We start from the raw sequence: 20603 nt of genomic DNA on the forward strand, positions 1-20603 counted from the left end.
TAATAATAATAATAATAATAATAATGATAATAATAATGTATCTGAGTGGGTCCTTTTGTACTTTTACTGCAGTAAAAATGCAAAAAATCTTTTATTTTTCCACACTTTTTATGCATCTTTGGCTCAGACTAAACCTTTTTTCTGTCATATTAATAGTTTGTTATTGTTGTTTTATTGTCTAGAGAAACAGAGACAGTCCAGATGTTCATCAGATGAAAACAAGCTGCAGAAACATTAAATAAATATGATATAATAAGAGTTTGAGTGTGTGTGAAGATGTTTATTGACACATTATTAACTTGTCGCTGGCTGGTTTGTTGAGCTTCAGTTCTTCTGGTTCCACATGAAAACATCACATATTTAAATATAAAACAGTTATTATTATTATATTACAATCCTCAGACAACCTGTGAATAAATAGAGATGTTGAAGGTTTCTATGTGAATATTAAAGAGGATTATTAAAGATGTTGCTACACAGCAAAATAAATCAAGGAAGGAAAAATAATTTACAACAGCGAAAGCAGAAATTAGAAGATTTAATTAATTAATTGAGTGATTATTAACAGAGAGACCAGGAGCTCAGCTGACTCTTCCTCCTCCTTCATCATCTTCAGATCTTGGTCTGGTCCGAGGAGGAGGAGGAGGAGGAGGAGTTGCTCCTCTTCCTCTCCTCCTTCTGCTCCACAGAGTCCTTGCGGTTCATCTCCAGGCTCCTCCTCTTCTCCTTCTCCTCCTTGTCCTCCTGCTGGGAGAACTGGGCCTCGATGCTGGCCGGGTCGGTGTAGCTGTAGAAGTAGGCCATGAAGGCGAAGATGAAGCACACGAGGATGAGGAGGGAGGCGAAGAGGATGTACTCCGCCCACTGAGGAGGAAAACACCATCAAGAGGTTATAAAACAGCATTTAATCTGTATAAAACAACATTAAATATCTATAAAACAACATTTAAACTCTATAAAACATCATTTAATCTGTATAAAACATCATTTAAACTGTATAAAACATCATTTAAACTCTATAAAACATCATTTAAACTGTATAAAACATCATTTAAACTCTATAAAACATCATTTAGTCTGTATAAAACATCATTTAAACTCTATAAAACATCATTTAAACTCTATAAAACAACATTTAATCTGTATAAAACAACATTTAGACTCTATAAAGCATCATTTAGACTCTATAAAACATCATTTAATCTGTATAAAACATCATTTAAACTCTATAAAACAACATTTAATCTGTATAAAACAACATTTAGACTCTATAAAGCATCATTTAATCTGTATAAAACAACATTTAATCTGTATAAAACTTCATTTAAACTCTATAAAGCATCATTTAGACTCTATGAAGCATCATTTAGACTCTATGAAGCATCATTTAGACTCTATGAAGCATCATTTAGACTCTATAAAGCATCATTAGACTCTATGAAGCATCATTAGACTCTATAAAGCATCATTAGACTCGATAAAGCATCATTAAGACTCTATGAAGCATCATTTAGACTCTATGAAGCATCATTTAGACTCTATAAAGCATCATTAGACTCTATGAAGCATCATTAGACTCTATAAAGCCTGATTAAGCCTGTATAAAGGTACCTGGTCTGGCAGCGTGGCGGCCTCGGCGACGATCAGAACGATGATGTTGCCCACAGCGACGGTCAGCAGCCATCCGGCCTGCAGCACAGACTTCATGTTGCTGGGAGCCTGCAGAGAAACATTATAACATCTTTATCAGGCAATGACACTTTTATTAAAGCTTCTTTCATTAAGAAGCCAGAATAAACTGATTGTTTTCTAATCAGAGCTATGCTGACTTTCTAATACAGCAGTGAAAAAACATATATGTAAACTGATTTTGCTGTGATTTAATTGCAGTAAATGCATTAAAAATATAATATATAATATACTATTGCATTGCATGTATCTGAGTGGGGCCTTTTTGTACTTTTACTGCAGTATAAAATGCAAAAAAATAATTTCTTTTTCACACTTTTTTGGCCTCTTGAAAAAAGCTTGAATGTTGCTCTTAAAAGCTGCAGGACTGCTGCTCTCAGCTTTATTTTCTTTTTCTTTTTTTTTGCATGTGGTATGTTTTGGCTCATACTAAACCTTTTTTTCATGCATATTAAATAGTTTGTTAGTCTTGTTTTATTGCCTAAACTAAACTAACAAAACTGTGATTAAATTGCGATAAAAGTATCAAAAGTGATGCAGAAATATTTCCAACATGCTGCAGAAGTGTAAAAAGTCTGAATTTATGTTTTGTCACGTTTGTCTGCAAGAACACAAGCAAACAACTTTTAAATGACGGTTTTCTGAACGAGTTCAGGACGATGTGGACCTGAATCTGCTGCCTCTTATACAGCAGTTAAAACACAGAATAAACTCATTTTTCTGTGATTTTATAGCAAGAAACTAATCAAAAGTATGCAGAAACAACCACAACATGATGCAAAAGTGTCAAAAGTCTGAATTGAAGCTTTGTCACGTCTGTTTACAGGAACACAAGCCAACAGCTGTTAAAATGATGGTTTTGTGAATGAGTCTGGTTGAATCAGAGATCTAAAGGTCAATATAACAGAATCAACAGTGATTATTGGAGGATCCTGATAAGACAATCAGTCTAATATTTGTTCTGCAGCTTTATGACTCTCAGCTGAAGGAGCTCTCATGTTTTATTGATCATTTTATATCATCAGTGACTCTAACAAACTGCGTCAGCTGCAGTAAAAACCTTAAAAACCAGCTTTACATCTTCTGTTGCAGAAGCAGAACTTTATGTTTCTGCAGGATCACGTTAGTGTTTCTTCCTGTAACTGGTGACGAACCAACCAGAGCAAACAATCAACCAAATAAAAGATCTCCACTCATCATCTGTGGCTGAAATAATAATAATAATAACTTCATGTTTCTGCAGGATCATACCTGTGTTTATTCTCTCCAGATAATGTATCTTTCCGTCTTTATTACTGGGTGAAATAACCACGACTGCTGCTGTTACAGATGCTCACAGTCTCCATTACTGTTTTTACCCCAAAATAAACAGATTTAGCTGTGAAATATTGTGGAATAACTACAGTATTCTCTGTCAGGTCTGTCTGCAGAATGACAAGCAGAGAACTTTAAAAATGTTTGTTTCCTGAGAGGAGTTTGGTTCAACCAGAGCTCTGCTGACTGTCTCTAATACAGCAGAGAAACACAGAATAAACCGATTCAGCTGTGATTTTAGAGAAAGAAACTAATACAAAGTGATGCAGAAATAACTGCAACATGATGCAGAAGTGTAAAAAGTCTGAATTCATGTTTTGTCACGTCTGTCTGCAGGAACACAAGCAGACAACTTTTAAATGACGGTTTTCTGAATGAGTTCAGGACGATGTGGACCTGAATCAGCTGAGTAATAATAATACAGCAGCAAGAACACAGAATTAAATGATTCTGCTGTTAAAATACTCAGAGCTCTGCTGCTGAATTTTGAGTACATTTCCAGTAAAATTACTGCAAAATTACAGTAAAACTACAGTCAATTCTGAGTAAAACTTCCAGGAAAATTACAATACATTTTGAGTGAATTTCCAGTGAATTTCCAGTAAAATGCCAGTAAATGTTGAGTGTGTTCTGGTGGAATCAGAGCTATAGTTTGAGGTTCTACCATAGACTGTATATAGTTTATAGTGTATTATATGTGCTGTAGCGCCCCCTAGCTGAGAGTAGGACAACTCCAGTAATCTGGTTGGATCAGAGCTATAGTTTGAGGTTCTACCATAGACTGTATATGGGTTCTGGGTTAGGGTTAGGTATATATTATAGTGTGAGGTTCTACCATAGACTGTATATGGGTTCTGGGTTAGGGTTAGGTATATATTATAGTGTGAGGTTCTACCATAGACTGTATATGGGTTCTACCTGAGAGTAGGAGAACTCGAGGCCGGTGACGGAGAACACCACCTCTCCTGCTGTGATGAGGAAGTACTGAGGGATCTGCAGAGCCATGTGGACCGAGTTAGGAGAGATGTCCTGGACCGCCACGATGCTGCCCGCACACTGAGGACATCAGAAAACTATAAATATATATATTATATATAATATTATATATCATATTATATCTCTTTATATTATAAACTAGAACTAGAGCCATGTGGACCGAGTTAGGAGAGATGTCCTGGACCGCCACGATGCTGCCCGCACACTGAGGACATAAATATATATATTATATATTATATTATACTCCCAGCACACTGAGGACATCAGAAAACTATAAATATATATGTTATATATAACATTATATCTCTTTATATCTAAACTAGAACTAGAGCCATGTGGACCCAGTTAGGAGAGATGTCCTGGACCGCCACGATGCTCCCAGCACACTGAGGAGATCAACATCAGACACAAAACTATAAATATCTCTTTATATTTATCTCTTTATATTTATCTCTTCATATTTATCTCTTCATATTTATCTCGTCATATTTATCTCTTTATATTTATCTCTTTATATTTATCTATATATAAAGTAGAAGTATAAGTGTGTTTACGTTTGGTCCGAAGATGAAGTCTGGTCTGATGAAACTATATATTTATCTCTTTATATTCATCTCTTCATATTTATCTCTTTATATTTATCTCTTCATATTTATCTCTTCATATTTATCTCTTCATATATATTTCTCTATATTTAAAGTAGAAGTGTGTTTACGTCTGGTCCGAAGGTGAAGTCTGGTCTGATGAAGCTATAAATATTTCTTTATATTTCTTTATATTTCTTTATATTTCTCTATATTTCTCTATATTTATAGTAGAAGTGTTTACGTCTGGTCCGAAGGTGAAGTCCGGTCTGATGAAACTATATATTTATCTATATTTCTCTATATTTATAGTAGAAGTGTGTTTACGTCTGGTCCGAAGGTGAAGTCTGGTCTGATGAAGCTATAAATATTTCTTTATATTTCTTTATATTTCTTTATATTTCTCTATATTTAAAGTATAAGTGTGTTTACGTCTGGTCCGAAGGTGAAGTCTGGTCTGATGAAACTATATATTTCTTTATATTTCTTTATATTTCTTTATATTTCTCTATATTTATAGTATAAGTGTGTTTACGTCTGGTCCGAAGGTGAAGTCCGGTCTGATGATGAGGGTGAAGGAGCTGCCGAAGCCCAGGTCCTGTTTGTAGCGACACTCTTCTCCAGCTACAGTTGTACTCCGGATCACAAACTCTGCCCTGAGAGAACAGCAGTCAGAACAGGCTCTGTATAGGACTCTATGAGATCTAAGAGATGATTATAACTACTCACTGTCCCTGAGGAACCAGGACGTAGTTGGACATGTTGTTGGTGGTGATGTCCTCAAACTCCAGCGTCCCCACAGTCCCGTTCAGGACCGAGCCGAACCCGTTCAGGATCCTGCAGACCAACAGGAGGATGATGATGATGATGAAGGATTCTTTAGACACTTTAAACATCCAGTAGATAAAGTGATCATTCAGAGACGGAGGGAGATCTTTGTTTGAGGTATTAACGTGTTAAAACAGTCTCAAGTAGGTCCTGATTTGGTTTAATTCACCAGAAAAGAAAAAAGGAAAGGTGTAAAAAGTCTGAATGAGAAGAAAACAGCTGTTAAATGACGTGTGTCTCTAACATACAGCAGAATAAACTGATTCTGTTGTTATTTAATAAGAAGAAACTCATCAAAGTGATGCAGAAATAACTGAATCATAAAAAATCTGACTTCGTCGTCTGGTTCAATCAGAGCTACGCTAAATGTCTCTAATAAACACAATATAAACATGTATAAATATGACAATTAATATGATTTTTTTCCTGCAAGAAAAGAATCAAAGTGTGCAGAAATAACTGTATCAATAACTCATGTTTTGTCTGCAGGAACACAAGCCAACAGCTGTTAAAATGCTTGTTTTCTTCTAATACAGCAGCAAAAACCTCAATAATAAACAGATTTTTCTGTGATTTTATAGCAAGAAACAAATGAAAAGTGATGCAGAAAGAATCTGACCTGATAGCGTTAGCTCCCTGCTCCGGCTTCGCCTTCACGTCATTAAACTGCACAAACAAAAAGACATTTAGACACTTAAAGTTAATATAACACATAAATAGAATGATTACGGTCAATAAGAGCAGATAATAAGAGCTCCATCAGGGGAAAAGAGACGAAGGAAACAACAGGATTTATGGACTAAAGAAGCAGGAAAACATGCAGAATGAGCAGAAAAACTGAGATAAAAAGACTCTAGAAGAGCTCAGACACTCAGTATTGATCCTAGAACATGTTAATATATTATTAACACTCAGTATTGATCCTAGAACATGTTAATATATTATTAACACTCAGTATTGATCCTAGAACAAGTTAATATATTATTAATATCGTGTTGAGGTGTTTTACCATCAGGACTCTTGGATCGGCTTCGTCCTGGATGATGACCAGGCTGGTCCTTTTCCCGTCCACCAGATTCACCAAAGAGCTGTTGGAGCCCAGAGTCAGCTCAAAGGGGTCCTCAAAGCTCAGGTAGTCCTCACTGGCCTGGATAATCAATACCAAAAGGAAAAGGATCAAAGGACCAATCAGAGCAGAGCAATCAACAGAATTAACTGCCTCTGTAGAATGTTCCGGCATAGTAACAGCAGCCAGAGGTGGACAGACTGGAATTTCTGGCCTCGAACAGAAAGCATTTTTGGCAAAACCATAATACCTATCATTGATCTGACTTCACTTTGAGCGTCCTGAGTTCTTCCTGAACGTCTACATATGTTTTTTTTTAAGAAAAATGAAAAAATAGCTTTGTTAGAGCGATCTGAAAAAACTGTTCCATCTCCCTTTTTCATAAATCTCCCTGTGTTTTTAATATGGGAGCCAATGAGGCTGTTGGTGGTGTTGGTGGATCATCTGTGCGTCCTACGCCCAAACTATAACTCTGACAGCTTTACCAGAGGATTGTGAGGGAGAAGACTAATTTTCCTACGTTTCTATGTATAAATTATTTCTGTAGAGTGGAATTTGCGGCCTGGAGCGCAGTTTTCAAATTTATTTTTTGACAGTTTTTTCTCTCCCTCTACACTCTGGTGATGATGTCACACACTGTGACACGAACATTCCGTGCAATACACACCCATTATAATCTCAGAATTTCTCCAAAAATGATCATGGTCATTGAACAGGGATTGATAAAAAACTATATGACCTATCGAAACGTGGATTAATACACCGATACACAAGACTTGTGTCTACTGTTTAAAGTTTAAATGGAGTCTCTAGGTGAAATTATGCCGGAGAAGTAGACGTTTAAAAATCTACAATGGATCCAGAGAGAACTTGTTGGTTCCTAATATAATAATAATCAGTTATTAGTTATTGATTACTGACAGTGAATGGATCCAGAGAGAACTTGTTGGTTCCTGATATAAGGCAGGAGATTTGTTGTTGACAAACTATTGGAAGAATGTGACATTTTGTGCCTACAAGAGACTTGGTTACCCAAGCAGGAGTTGATGCATCTGAAGTCAATTCATACCAACTTCTTGGGTGCTGGTGAATCCACGACTGACTACTGCGATAAATTACATCGTGGTAGAATACCAGGAGGTGTCGCTATCTTATGGAACAATAAATATGATAATTGTATTTCAGTGGTACGTCTAGATGTTGACTGGGCAATTGGTATAAAGATCAAGTGTGACAACAGGTCCTTTATCATACTGAATATTTATACTCCCTATGAATCTTATCAGAATGAAGAAGTCTACTGCAATAGATTATCTTTTATTAATGCCTTCATTAGGGACAATGCCACAACAAGTGTATTTGTAGTGGGTGATTTTAATGCAGATATTTCTGATGAAAGATCACTGTTTGCCAAATGTCTTACTACTTTTTGTGACGACAATAATTTTGTGTTATCCACCAAATGCCTGCTACCTGAGAACAGCTATACTTATATCAGTGAAGCATGGCATACCACATCATGGCTGGACCACTGTATATGCACTGCAGACGCACATGGGTCTGTGAGCAACATAAGAATACGTTATGAAATGGCCACTTCTGACCATATTCCATTTCAACTGGTTTTAAATCTAGAGAATATTCCAGCACAATCTGACAATGTTTCCAATTCATTCACTGCCAAACTGGACTGGTCAAAGCTCACTGAAGAAAATGTACAGCAATATTCATCACGTACTGATGAATTACTTCAGATTATCAAATTACCAATGGACACCCTGCTGTGCAGGGATCCTAACTGTAGAAATGAGCAGCACAGGTCAGCTCTATGCGGCATGTATGATTTTATTATTGAAGCGCTAAATGAATCTAGTAAGTGTTTTTACTCCAACAAAAATAAGGTGCATAATCTTAAACCGGGCTGGAACGAACATGTGTCAGAGCTTCACATGGCTGCTAGAGACGCCTTTAAAATGTGGTCACAAGCTGGAAGGCCGAAACATGGGCCACTTTTTGCACAGAAAATGGCTTCCAATGCGAAATTTAAATATGCTGTCCGTTTTATTAAAAAGAACGAAGACACAATGAGGGCTGATGCACTCGCTAGGAAGCTGTATAAATACAGTAGTACTGACTTCTGGCAGGAGATCAAAGTAATGAACAACAGTAAAGCCCCATTACCGTCTTCAATTGATGGAGTGTGTGGCTCGGACGACATTGCTGAACTTTGGTGGCAACATTACCATGATCTATTTAACTGTATAAAAAGTGACACTTTTCAAGTAGATGGAGTTGAATTCTCGGAGGATAATTTCATCACTCCTGCGGAGATTCACAGTACAGTCATGGGTCTGGAGAACAACAAAACATGTGGTCTGGATCACATTACAGCTGAACATTTAAAATATGCCAGCCCTAGGATTGCTCCTCTTCTGTCAGTATGCCTTACTGGGTGTTTTTCCCACGGAATATTGCCTGCGTCCATGCTGTCTATCCTTTTAGTACCTGTTATTAAAGATAAAGCAGGAAAAATTAGCAGCAAGGATAACTATAGACCCATAGCACTGGCGAGTACGATGTCTAAGCTACTAGAGAGGATCCTCTTAAACAGACTGGAAATGTATATACAGTCTGCTGATAACCAGTTTGGCTTTAAGCAAAAGCATGGCACAGATATGTGTATATTTGCTTTAAAGGAAATGGTGTCAAGCTATAGAAGTAGAGGGTCCACTGTGTTTTTGTGTTTTATTGATGCCTCTAAAGCCTTCGACCGTATAAATCACTATAAATTATTTAATAAATTAAGCCAAAGGGGTGTGCCTAGGTACATTCTCAGGATTTTATTATTTTGGTACACTGAACAGACAATGAAGGTAAAGTGGGGAAACAGTATTTCTGCTAATTTTCACGCCAGTAATGGAGTGAAACAAGGTGGAATTTTATCCCCATTTTTATTTAATGTTTATATGGATGATCTGAGCAGACAATTGAACCAATGTAAGACTGGTTGTGTACTCGGTGACACTCTTGTCAATCACCTCATGTATGCAGATGACTTAGTCATCCTGTCTCCTTACAGTGCTGGCCTGCAAGAGCTATTAATGATTTGCTCCCAGTATGGTGTTGATTTTGATATTCAGTATAATGCCAAGAAGAGTGCCATCATGATTGTGCGTAGCAAGGATGACAGGAAGTCAGTTTTTCCCAAGTTTACACTGTGTGACAACACATTGAACGTGAGCAGTGAGATTAAATATCTTGGTCATGTTGTTACAGAGGATCTCACTGATGATCACGATATTTTTAGACAACGACGCAAGTTATATGCACAGGCTAATACTTTGATTCGTAAATTCCATCACTGCTCTTACAAAGTCAAAGTTACACTGTTCAAAGCATTTTGCACACCCATGTATACTGCACATTTGTGGTGCAACTACAAGGTGAAGAGCATGCACACACTGAAGGTGGCTTATAATGATGCTTTGCGATTACTGTTAAATAAGCCAAGATGGCACAGAGCAAGCCAGCTATTTGTTAGCCTGGGTGTGCCCACTTGTGAAGCACTTTTACGTAATCTGATGTATAAATTTATGAGTCGCCTTGTACTGTCCGAAAATAGTGTGATGGTTGCTCTAACTAATCCTCAGGTTAGCTCCACCCGCCTCTCCTCAGTATACTGGAGACACTGGCTAACAGTTTATTTTGGTCGGTCTGAAGATCATTTTTTTTTTGTATTTTTTGGGTTCTGTCATATGTTTGTCTGCTGTGTTATTTATTTATTTGTATTGTTTTTTTTTAATATCTGTCTCCTATGGACCCTGAGTCTTGAATAAAATTTGATTGATTGAATAATAATAATCAGTTATTAGTTATTGATTACTGACAGTGAATGGATCCAGAGAGAACTTGTTGGTTCCTGATATAATAATAATAATCAGTTATTAGTTATTGATTACTGACAGTGAATGGATCCAGAGAGAAGTTGTTGGTTCCTGATATAATAATAATGATCAGTTATTAGTTATTGATTACTGACAGTGAATGGATCCAGAGAGAACTTGTTGGTTCCTGATATAATAATAATAATCAGTTATTAGTTATTGATTACTAACAGTGAATGGTTCCAGAGAGAAGTTGTTGGTTCCTGATATAATAATAATGATCAGTTATTAGTGATAGTTATTGATTACTGACAGTGAATGGATCCAGAGAGAACTTGTTGGTTCCTGATATAATAATAATAATCAGTTATTAGTTATTGATTACTGACAGTGAATGGATCCAGAGAGAAGTTGTTGGTTCCTGATATAATAATAATGATCAGTTATTAGTTATTGATTACTGACAGTGAATGGATCCAGAGAGAACTTGTTGGTTCCTGATATAATAATAATAATCAGTTATTAGTTATTGATTACTGACAGTGAATGGATCCAGAGAGAAGTTGTTGGTTCCTGATATAATAATAATGATCAGTTATTAGTTATTGATTACTGACAGTGAATGGATCCAGAGAGAACTTGTTGGTTCCTGATATAATAATAATAATCAGTTATTAGTTATTGATTACTAACAGTGAATGGTTCCAGAGAGAAGTTGTTGGTTCCTGATATAATAATAATGATCAGTTATTAGTGATAGTTATTGATTACTAACAGTGAATGGTTCCAGAGAGAACTTGTTGGTTCCTAATATAATAATGATCAGTTATTAGTTATTGATTACTGACAGTGAATGGTTCCAGAGAGAACTTGTTGGTTCCTGATATAATAATAATGATCAGTTATTAGTTATTGATTACTAACAGTGAATGGTTCCAGAGAGAACTTGTTGGTTCCTGATATAATAATAATGATCAGTTATTAGTTATTGATTACTAACAGTGAATGGTTCCAGAGAGAACTTGTTGGTTCCTGATATAATAATAATGATCAGTTATTAGTTATTGATTACTAACAGTGAATGGTTCCAGAGAGAACTTGTTGGTTCCTGATATAATAATAATGATCAGTTATTAGTTATTGATTACTAACAGTGAATGGTTCCAGAGAGAACTTGTTGGTTCCTGATATAATAATAATGATCAGTTATTAGTTATTGATTACTAACAGTGAATGGTTCCAGAGAGAACTTGTTGGTTCCTGCGGTGACGTCCATCTTGCGGTTCACCATGTTGATGAACTTTGCCTGACCAACGGAGGACGAAGGGAACTGGGGCAGAGTTTGCTGCAGGACAGAGAGATAACTTTATATATATATATATATATATATATATTTATTATAATATTTAATATATATATATGTGTGTGTGTGACTCACGTCGATCTGGAGCTGAACCAGAGCGGCAGCAATAAACGCCAGAGCAGCCAGGAACATTCCTACTGTCATCCTCTTCAACGGCCTAATAAACAATATATACAGATTTTATTATGTTTATCATGAAGAATAAGAAGAATAAAGAGGTTATAAACTGTCATCCTCTTCAACGGCCTGGAGACACAAAATTTTCAGAAAATTTCCAGTGAATTTATACTGATATGACATTGAATTTTGAGTAAATTTCCAGTGAATTTATACTGATATGACATTGAATTTTGAGTAAATTTCCAGTGAATTCCCATTAAATTTCATTAAATGAATTTCCAGAACCATATCCAAACATAAATATAAACATTTTGTTTTGTCATAAGCAGAAATCCTGCAGAATAATACAGAAAAGATAATGTTGAAATATATTTTCTCCAACCTGCAGATATGTAAACACCCAGTTTATTAACAGTAAATTAACATTACTATGATTATTTTTTTCCTTTCCTTTTATTTAATTAATTAATGTATTATTTATTGTATTTAATTTATTAATTTTATTATTTTTTATCTTAAAAAATGTAAAAAGTATTTATTTTTATTTCATTTCTTTATTTATTTTTTGTTTATTCTATTTATTAAAAATAAATAAATCTATGTAGCCCTTTTATGGTTTTGTTCCCATAAATTCCTGTTGATGTAAGATGAGAAATAAGAAGCAGTGAAGGTAAATATATATATATATATATATATATAGATATATATATATATATATATATATATATAATAAACTGACGTGAAGTTGAGTTTGCATTTAGCGATGAGCGGATAGATGAGACTGTCCACGATGGGAACCAGGATCAGGATCAGGATCGGGTTCACCGTCTGAAGGGAGGAATAATAATAATAATATAATAATAATAATAATAAAACCAGTCTGTTATTATAATGAATAACTGGTCCTGAAGGAGTCTGACCTGCATCTGGTCCGGCTGGATGGTCAGGAGGCCCTGAAGGAGACAAAACAGGTTAATAAATACAGATTTATCAGGTTATTAAATACAGATTTATCAGGTTATTAAATACACATTTATCAGGTTATGAAATACAGATTCATCAGATTATTAATTACAGATTTATCAGGTTTTATTACTGTGAGAATCTGAAGATTAAAGACTCACAAAGTCTCCGTTCATGGTGGTCGCCTGGAGAGTCCATCTGGAGCCCTGAGGAGCAAAAATCATCATTATTATTATAATTAATATTATTAATCCTGAGGAGGAAACATTATTATTATTATTATTATTATCATTATTATTATTATTATTATAAATCCTGAGGAGCAAACATTATTATTATTATTATTATTATTATTATTATTATTAATAATAATAATCCTGAGGAGGAAACATCATCATCATCATTATTATTATTATTATTAATATTATTAATAATAATAATCCTGAGGAGAAAACATCATTATTATTATTATTATTATTATTATTATTATTATTATTATTATTATTAATAATAATAATAATAATAATAATAATAATAATAATCCTGAGGAGGAAACATCATCATCATCATTATTATTATTATTATTATTATTATTATTAATATTATTATTAATATTTATTATTATTATTATAATAATTACCTGCTGGTCGAACAGAGCCCAGAACATGGGCAGAGGGATGATTATTAATATTAATATTTATTATTATTATTATAATAATTACCTGCTGGTCGAACAGAGCCCAGAACATGGGCAGAGGGATGATTATTAATATTAATATTTATTATTATTATATTATTTACCTGCTGGTCGAACAGAGCCCAGAACATGGGCAGAGGGATGATTATTAATATTAATATTTATTATTATTATTATAATAATTACCTGCTGGTCGAACAGAGCCCAGAACATGGGCAGAGGGATGATTATTAATATTAATATTTATTATTATTATAATATTTACCTGCTGGTCGAACAGAGCCCAGAACATGGGCAGAGGGATGATTATTAATATTAATATTTATTATTATTATTATAATAATTACCTGCTGGTCGAACAGAGCCCAGAACATGGGCAGAGGGATGATTATTAATATTAATATTTATTATTATTATATTATTTACCTGCTGGTCGAACAGAGCCCAGAACATGGGCAGAGGGATGATTATTAATATTAATATTTATTATTATTATTATAATAATTACCTGCTGGTCGAACAGAGCCCAGAACATGGGCAGAGGGATGATTATTAATATTAATATTTATTATTATTATAATATTTACCTGCTGGTCGAACAGAGCCCAGAACATGGGCAGAGGGATGATTATTAATATTAATATTTATTATTATTATAATAATTACCTGCTGGTCGAACAGAGCCCAGAACATGGGCAGAGGGATGATTATTAATATTAATATTTATTATTATTATTATAATAATTACCTGCTGGTCGAACAGAGCCCAGAACATGGGCAGAGGGATGTATATTAATATTAATATTTATTATTATTATAATAATTACCTGCTGGTCGAACAGAGCCCAGAACATGGGCAGAGGGATGATTATTAATATTAATATTTATTATTATATTATAATAATTACCTGCTGGTCGAACAGAGCCCAGAACATGGGCAGAGGGATGATTATTAATATTAATATTTATTATTATATTATAATAATTACCTGCTGGTCGAACAGAGCCCAGAACATGGGCAGAGGGATGATTATTAATATTAATATTTATTATTATATTATAATAATTACCTGCTGGTCGAACAGAGCCCAGAACATGGGCAGAGGGATGATTATTAATATTAATATTTATTATTATTATAATAATAATTACCTGCTGGTCGAACAGAGCCCAGAACATGGGCAGAGGGATGATTATTAATATTAATATTTATTATTATATTATAATATTTACCTGCTGGTCGAACAGAGCCCAGAACATGGGCAGAGGGATGTAGAGGAAGAGAACCTTCACCACCATCTTCACCTGAGCTATCAGCAGTTTCTACACACAACAAACAATATTAATAATACATATTTCATATATAATAATATATATAATATGTTTAACATGTGTAATACTCACGTCGTACTTCTCGTCGGCCCAGTCCATCCAGTGTTCTCTCTTAGGGAAACGACCTGATCGATGTCTGAAACGGTTCTTGATGGCAAACTAACAAACACACAGACCATTCAGGGTTAATATAATCATTTATATATTTATTTATATTAATTATATTTAACACAAACACACAGACCATTCAGGGTTAATATGATCACTTATATATTTATTTATATTCATTATATTTAACACAAACACACAGACCATTCAGGGTTAATATGATCACTTATATATTTATTTATATTAATTATATTTAACACAAACACACAGACCATTCAGGGTTAATATAATCATTTATATATTTATTTATAGTCATTATATTTAACACAAACACAGCGACGATTCACTGTCAGCGAGGGGTTAATATTATAATTTATATATTTATTTATATTAATTATATTTAACACAAACACAGAGACGTTTCTCTGTCAGCGAGGGGTTTATATTATAATTTATATATTTATTTATATTCATCATATTTAATATAAAGGTTATCAAATAAAAAAACTGATGCCACACACAACAGAATAAGTAAAAATCAGATTAAAAATAAAAGTACAGCAAGAAAGGGTGAGACAGATTTGTTTAAAAAAAAAAATGTAATAAATAGAATTAATATAATAAATAAAATAAATAAAATAAAAATGAACACTTAAAATATATTTTTATAAATTTAAAAGTAAAAAATAAAATTTATACAATAAATAAATGAAATACAATGAATTATGAATAAATACAATAAAAGCAAAGCAAAGGAAAAAGTAATAACAATAATAATACTAATACTACTACTACTAATAATAATAACAAAAATTATAATAATTCAATAAAAAATAATCATGAATAGAATATGATAAAAAAGAAATAAATACAATGAATGAAATAATTAATAAATTAAATTTTGTAATAACAAATTTTATTTAATTATTAAATAAAATATAATAAATTATAAATAAATAAAATAAAAGGAAAGAAAAAATGATAATAATAATACTAATCATAATTCAGTAAAATAAAAATAAGAAGTAGAGTAAGATAAAAAAAAACAAAAACAAATAAACGAAAGTAAATAAATAAAAATAAAAATAAATACTTAAAATATATACTTTTAAAATAAATTAATAAATAAAATACAATAAATGATAAATAAATAACAATAACTCACTCCGATACATTTGCAGACTTTGACCATGATGTTTCCCTGAGGAGCCGTTTTAGTGTACATACCACTGCCCACGATGAACACAACTACACACACACACACACACACACACACACACACACACACACACACACACACACAGGGACACGTGTGATGTGAGAACATTTATTAATTATTGATGAATTATTAATCAGACTTTGATTTCAGATCCAGTTTTATGACTGAAAGGAGCTGATGGAATATTTATTAATTATTAATCATTTATTATTAGGTTCATTGATAAGTAATAATCTGCTTCAGCTGTCCCAATAACAACAATAAACAGATTATTTATTATTTATTTATTATCTATATAAAACATAAGTTACTAAAGAGGAACTGCAGCTAATAAACTTCATACTTTCATTAAGTTTTAGGACTAAAACTGAAAATATTTCAGCTTCAAGTGTTTGTCAAGATTTAAAACACTAAATCCTACATTTCCCAGAATGCATCAGCTTCATTAGAGCCTTCCCACCTGATAAACATTCATCTGTATTTCATGTTTTATTATATTATATTACATTTTATTTCACTTTATTTCATTTTAATTAATTTATTACATTTATTTTATTTTATTTCATTTTCTTGTATTTTATTTTATTTTTTGTATTTTATTTTAATTTAATTTAATTTATTTTTTGTATTTTATTTTAATTTAATTTAATTTAATTTTTATTTTAATGGTCTTTTATTGTTTAAGTCTGACTTTAATAATGCTTCATTAGCTATATATTAATTTATTTATTCATTCCTATATTTTATTATGAGGGAAATAAATTAGGATTCATGAAAGTGATGACAATTATAATAATAATTAAAATGATAATCGTTACTATTTCATAATTATCTATTTTTAATTTATTGTTATTATATCCTTTAATTCGTTTTTATGTTGATAATGACAATAATAATTATTTTAATTAGTATTTTATAATCGTTATAATCTATTTTTATTCATTTGATTATATACTTTGATTAGGTTTTATGATATAAATGAAAATAATAATAATTATTAATATTAATGTTAGTATTTTATAATATTATTATTATTATCTTTTTTTAAATGTATTTTTAGTATCCATTAATAATTTACTCTGTGCAAAGAACTTTGTGTTTATTTATATGAAAAGTTTTATAAAAATAAAGTCTGATTGATTGATGACATCATCCTGATGACATCACAGTGACATCATCAGGGTGATTTTCTCCAGAACCACAGAAGCTTTTATAGATATCATCAGATATTATACAAAGATTATTAAAGGCTGTTTTATAGATATTATTATTAGGAGTAATGAGTCAGTTTTAGTCATTTTACAGTAAATAAATCATGATATATATATTATTATAAACATTTAATATGAATAAAATGATTTCTTACTGAGAGCGACGACCATCAGAGCTGCAGGGACGCCGAACGCCAACGGGTAACACTTCTGCTGCGTGTGGATCCCACATTCCTGAGCTATAAACACACATTATTAATATTTATTAATATATATTTATTAATGTGTTTCTGCTGCGTGTGGATCCCACATTCCTGAGCTATAAACACACATTATTAATATTTATTAATATATATTTATTAATGTGTTTCTGCTGCGTGTGGATCCCACATTCCTGAGCTACAAATATACATAAATAAACATTATTAATATATATTTATTAATGTGTTTCTGCTGCGTGTGGATCCCACATTCCTGAGCTACAAACACACATAAATAAACATTATTAATATATATTTATTAATGTGTTTCTGCTGCGTGTGGATCCCACATTCCTGAGCTACAAATATACATAAATAAACATTATTAATATATATTTATTAATGTGTTTCTGCTGCGTGTGGATCCCACATTCCTGAGCTACAAACACACATAAATAAACATTATTAATATCTATTTATTAATGTGTTTCTGCTGCGTGTGGATCCCACATTCCTGAGCTATAAATATACATAAATAAACATTATTAATATATATTTATTAATGTGTTTCTGCTGCGTGTGGATCCCACATTCCTGAGCTACAAACACACATAAATAAACATTATTAATATATATTTATTAATGTGTTTCTGCTGCGTGTGGATCCCACATTCCTGAGCTATAAATATACATAAACAATATGTTTATTATATATTTATTAATGTGTTTCTGCTGCGTGTGGATCCCACATTCCTGAGCTATAAATACACATTATTAATATTTATTAATATATATTTATTAATGTGTTTCTGCTGCGTGTTGATCCCACATTCCTGAGCTACAAATACATAAATATACATTATTATTATATATTTATTAATGTATTTATTAATGTGTTTCTGCTGCGTGTGGATCCCACATTCCTGAGCTTTAAATATACATAAATATACATTATTAATATATATTTATTAATGTGTTTCTGCTGCGTGTGGATCCCACATTCCTGAGCTATAAATACACATTATTATTTATTAATATATATTTATTAATGTGTTTCTGCTGCGTGTGGATCCCACATTCCTGAGCTAGAAATATACATTATTAATATTTATTAATATATATTTATTAATGTGTTTCTGCTGCGTGTGGATCCCACATTCCTGAGCTATAAATACATATAAATAAACATTATTAATATATATTTATTAATGTGTTTCTGCTGCGTGTGGATCCCACATTCCTGAGCTAGAAACACACATTATTAATATCGATTAATATATATTTATTAATGTGTTTCTGCTGCGTGTGGATCCCACATTCCTGAGCTAGAAATATACATTATTAATATCGATTAATATATATTTATTAATGTGTTTCTGCTGCGTGTGGATCCCACATTCCTGGGCTATAAATACACATAATTAATATGTTTATTATATATTTATTAATGTGTTTCTGCTGCGTGTGGATCCCACATTCCTGGGCTACAAATACACATAATTAATATTTATTAATGTGGTTTATTAATGTGTTATAAGTCTGTTAGTGTACCTCTGAGGAAGAACACACAGAAACATGTTTATTATCTATTAATGTGGTTTATTAATGTGTTATTATTTATCTCTGAGGATGGGCGTGATGACGGTGGAGAGATATGTTTCTTATTTATATATTAATATGTTTATTATTTATATATTAATATGTTTATTATTTATATATTAATATATTTGTTTACCTCTGAGGATGGGTGTGATGACGGTGGAGAGATATGTTTATTATTTATGTATTAATATGTTTATTAATGTGTATATTAATATGTTATTATTTACCTCTGAGGATGGGCGTGATGACGGTGGAGAGATATGTTTCTTATTTATATATTAATATGTTTATTATTTATATATTAATATGTTTATTATTTATATATTAATATATTTGTTTACCTCTGAGGATGGGTGTGATGACGGTGGAGAGATATGTTTATTATTTATGTATTAATATGTTTATTAATGTGTATATTAATATGTTATTATTTACCTCTGAGGATGGGTGTGATGACGGTGGAGAGCAGGCTGCCGGCGTTGATTGACAGGTAGAAGATGGAGAAGAAGGTGCTCCTCTGTTTCTCCTGGAGGAGCAAACATTAAACATTAAACATTAAACATTAAACATTAAACATTATAATATTATAATAATATACTTTATCTATATATTCTGAGGTATTCTGAACTAATCTTTGTCCTTTGAGGCCTTGAACAGAATCATAAAATCACTAATTAGTTAATAAACAACCAGCAGATAAAAGAAACGCTGACGAGGCGCCGAGATACCTGCACAGGTGTGTTACTGTGTGTGTGTGTGTGTGTGTGTGTTCAGGTGTGTGTGTGTGTGTGTGTGTGTATGTGTGTGTGTTACTGTGTGTGTGTGTGTGTGTGTGTTTGTGTGTCTCACCTGGTGGTCTTCAAACTGGTCTCCTCCGAACGCCGCCACACACGGTTTGATGCCTCCGGTCCCCAGAGCGATCAGCAGCAAACCCACCATGGACAGAGCCCTACACACACACACACACACACACACACACACACACACAGTCAGTATATTAGTGGAAGGTCATCTGTTGGCGTCAGTGATGTCATGGACGGCAATTTTGTGTCTTTTTTTGGGTCTTTTTTAGTGATTTTGTGTCTTTTTTTGTCTTTTTTTGGTCATTTAGTGTCTTTTTTTGGTCTTTTTTTGGTCATTTAGTGTCTTTTTTAGTGATTTTGTGTCCTTTTTTGTCTTTTTGTGTCTTTTTTTGGTCTTTTTGTGTCTTTTTTTTGGTCTTTTTGGTCACCACCAACAGCCTCATTGGCTCCCATATTAAAAACAGTGGGAGATTTCAGAAAAAGGGAGATGTAACAGTTTTTTTAGATCGCTCTAACAAAGCTATTTTTTCATTTATCTTTAAAAAAAAACACATGTAGACGTTCAGGAAGAACTCGGGATGCTCAAAGTGAAGTCGGATCAATGATAGGTATCATGGTTTAGAC

At 32.6% G+C, this 20603-nt stretch overlaps 1 pseudogene; it reads right to left on the minus strand.

Annotated features, from left to right (window-relative positions):
• Positions 1-278: 278 nt before the first annotated feature.
• Positions 279-20603, minus strand: part of LOC131963132 (solute carrier family 15 member 1-like) — a 23128-nt pseudogene continuing 2803 nt past the window's right edge.

Source organism: Centropristis striata, chromosome 24 (genome assembly GCF_030273125.1).
Source record: "Centropristis striata isolate RG_2023a ecotype Rhode Island chromosome 24, C.striata_1.0, whole genome shotgun sequence".
NCBI lineage: Eukaryota > Metazoa > Chordata > Actinopteri > Perciformes > Serranidae > Centropristis > Centropristis striata.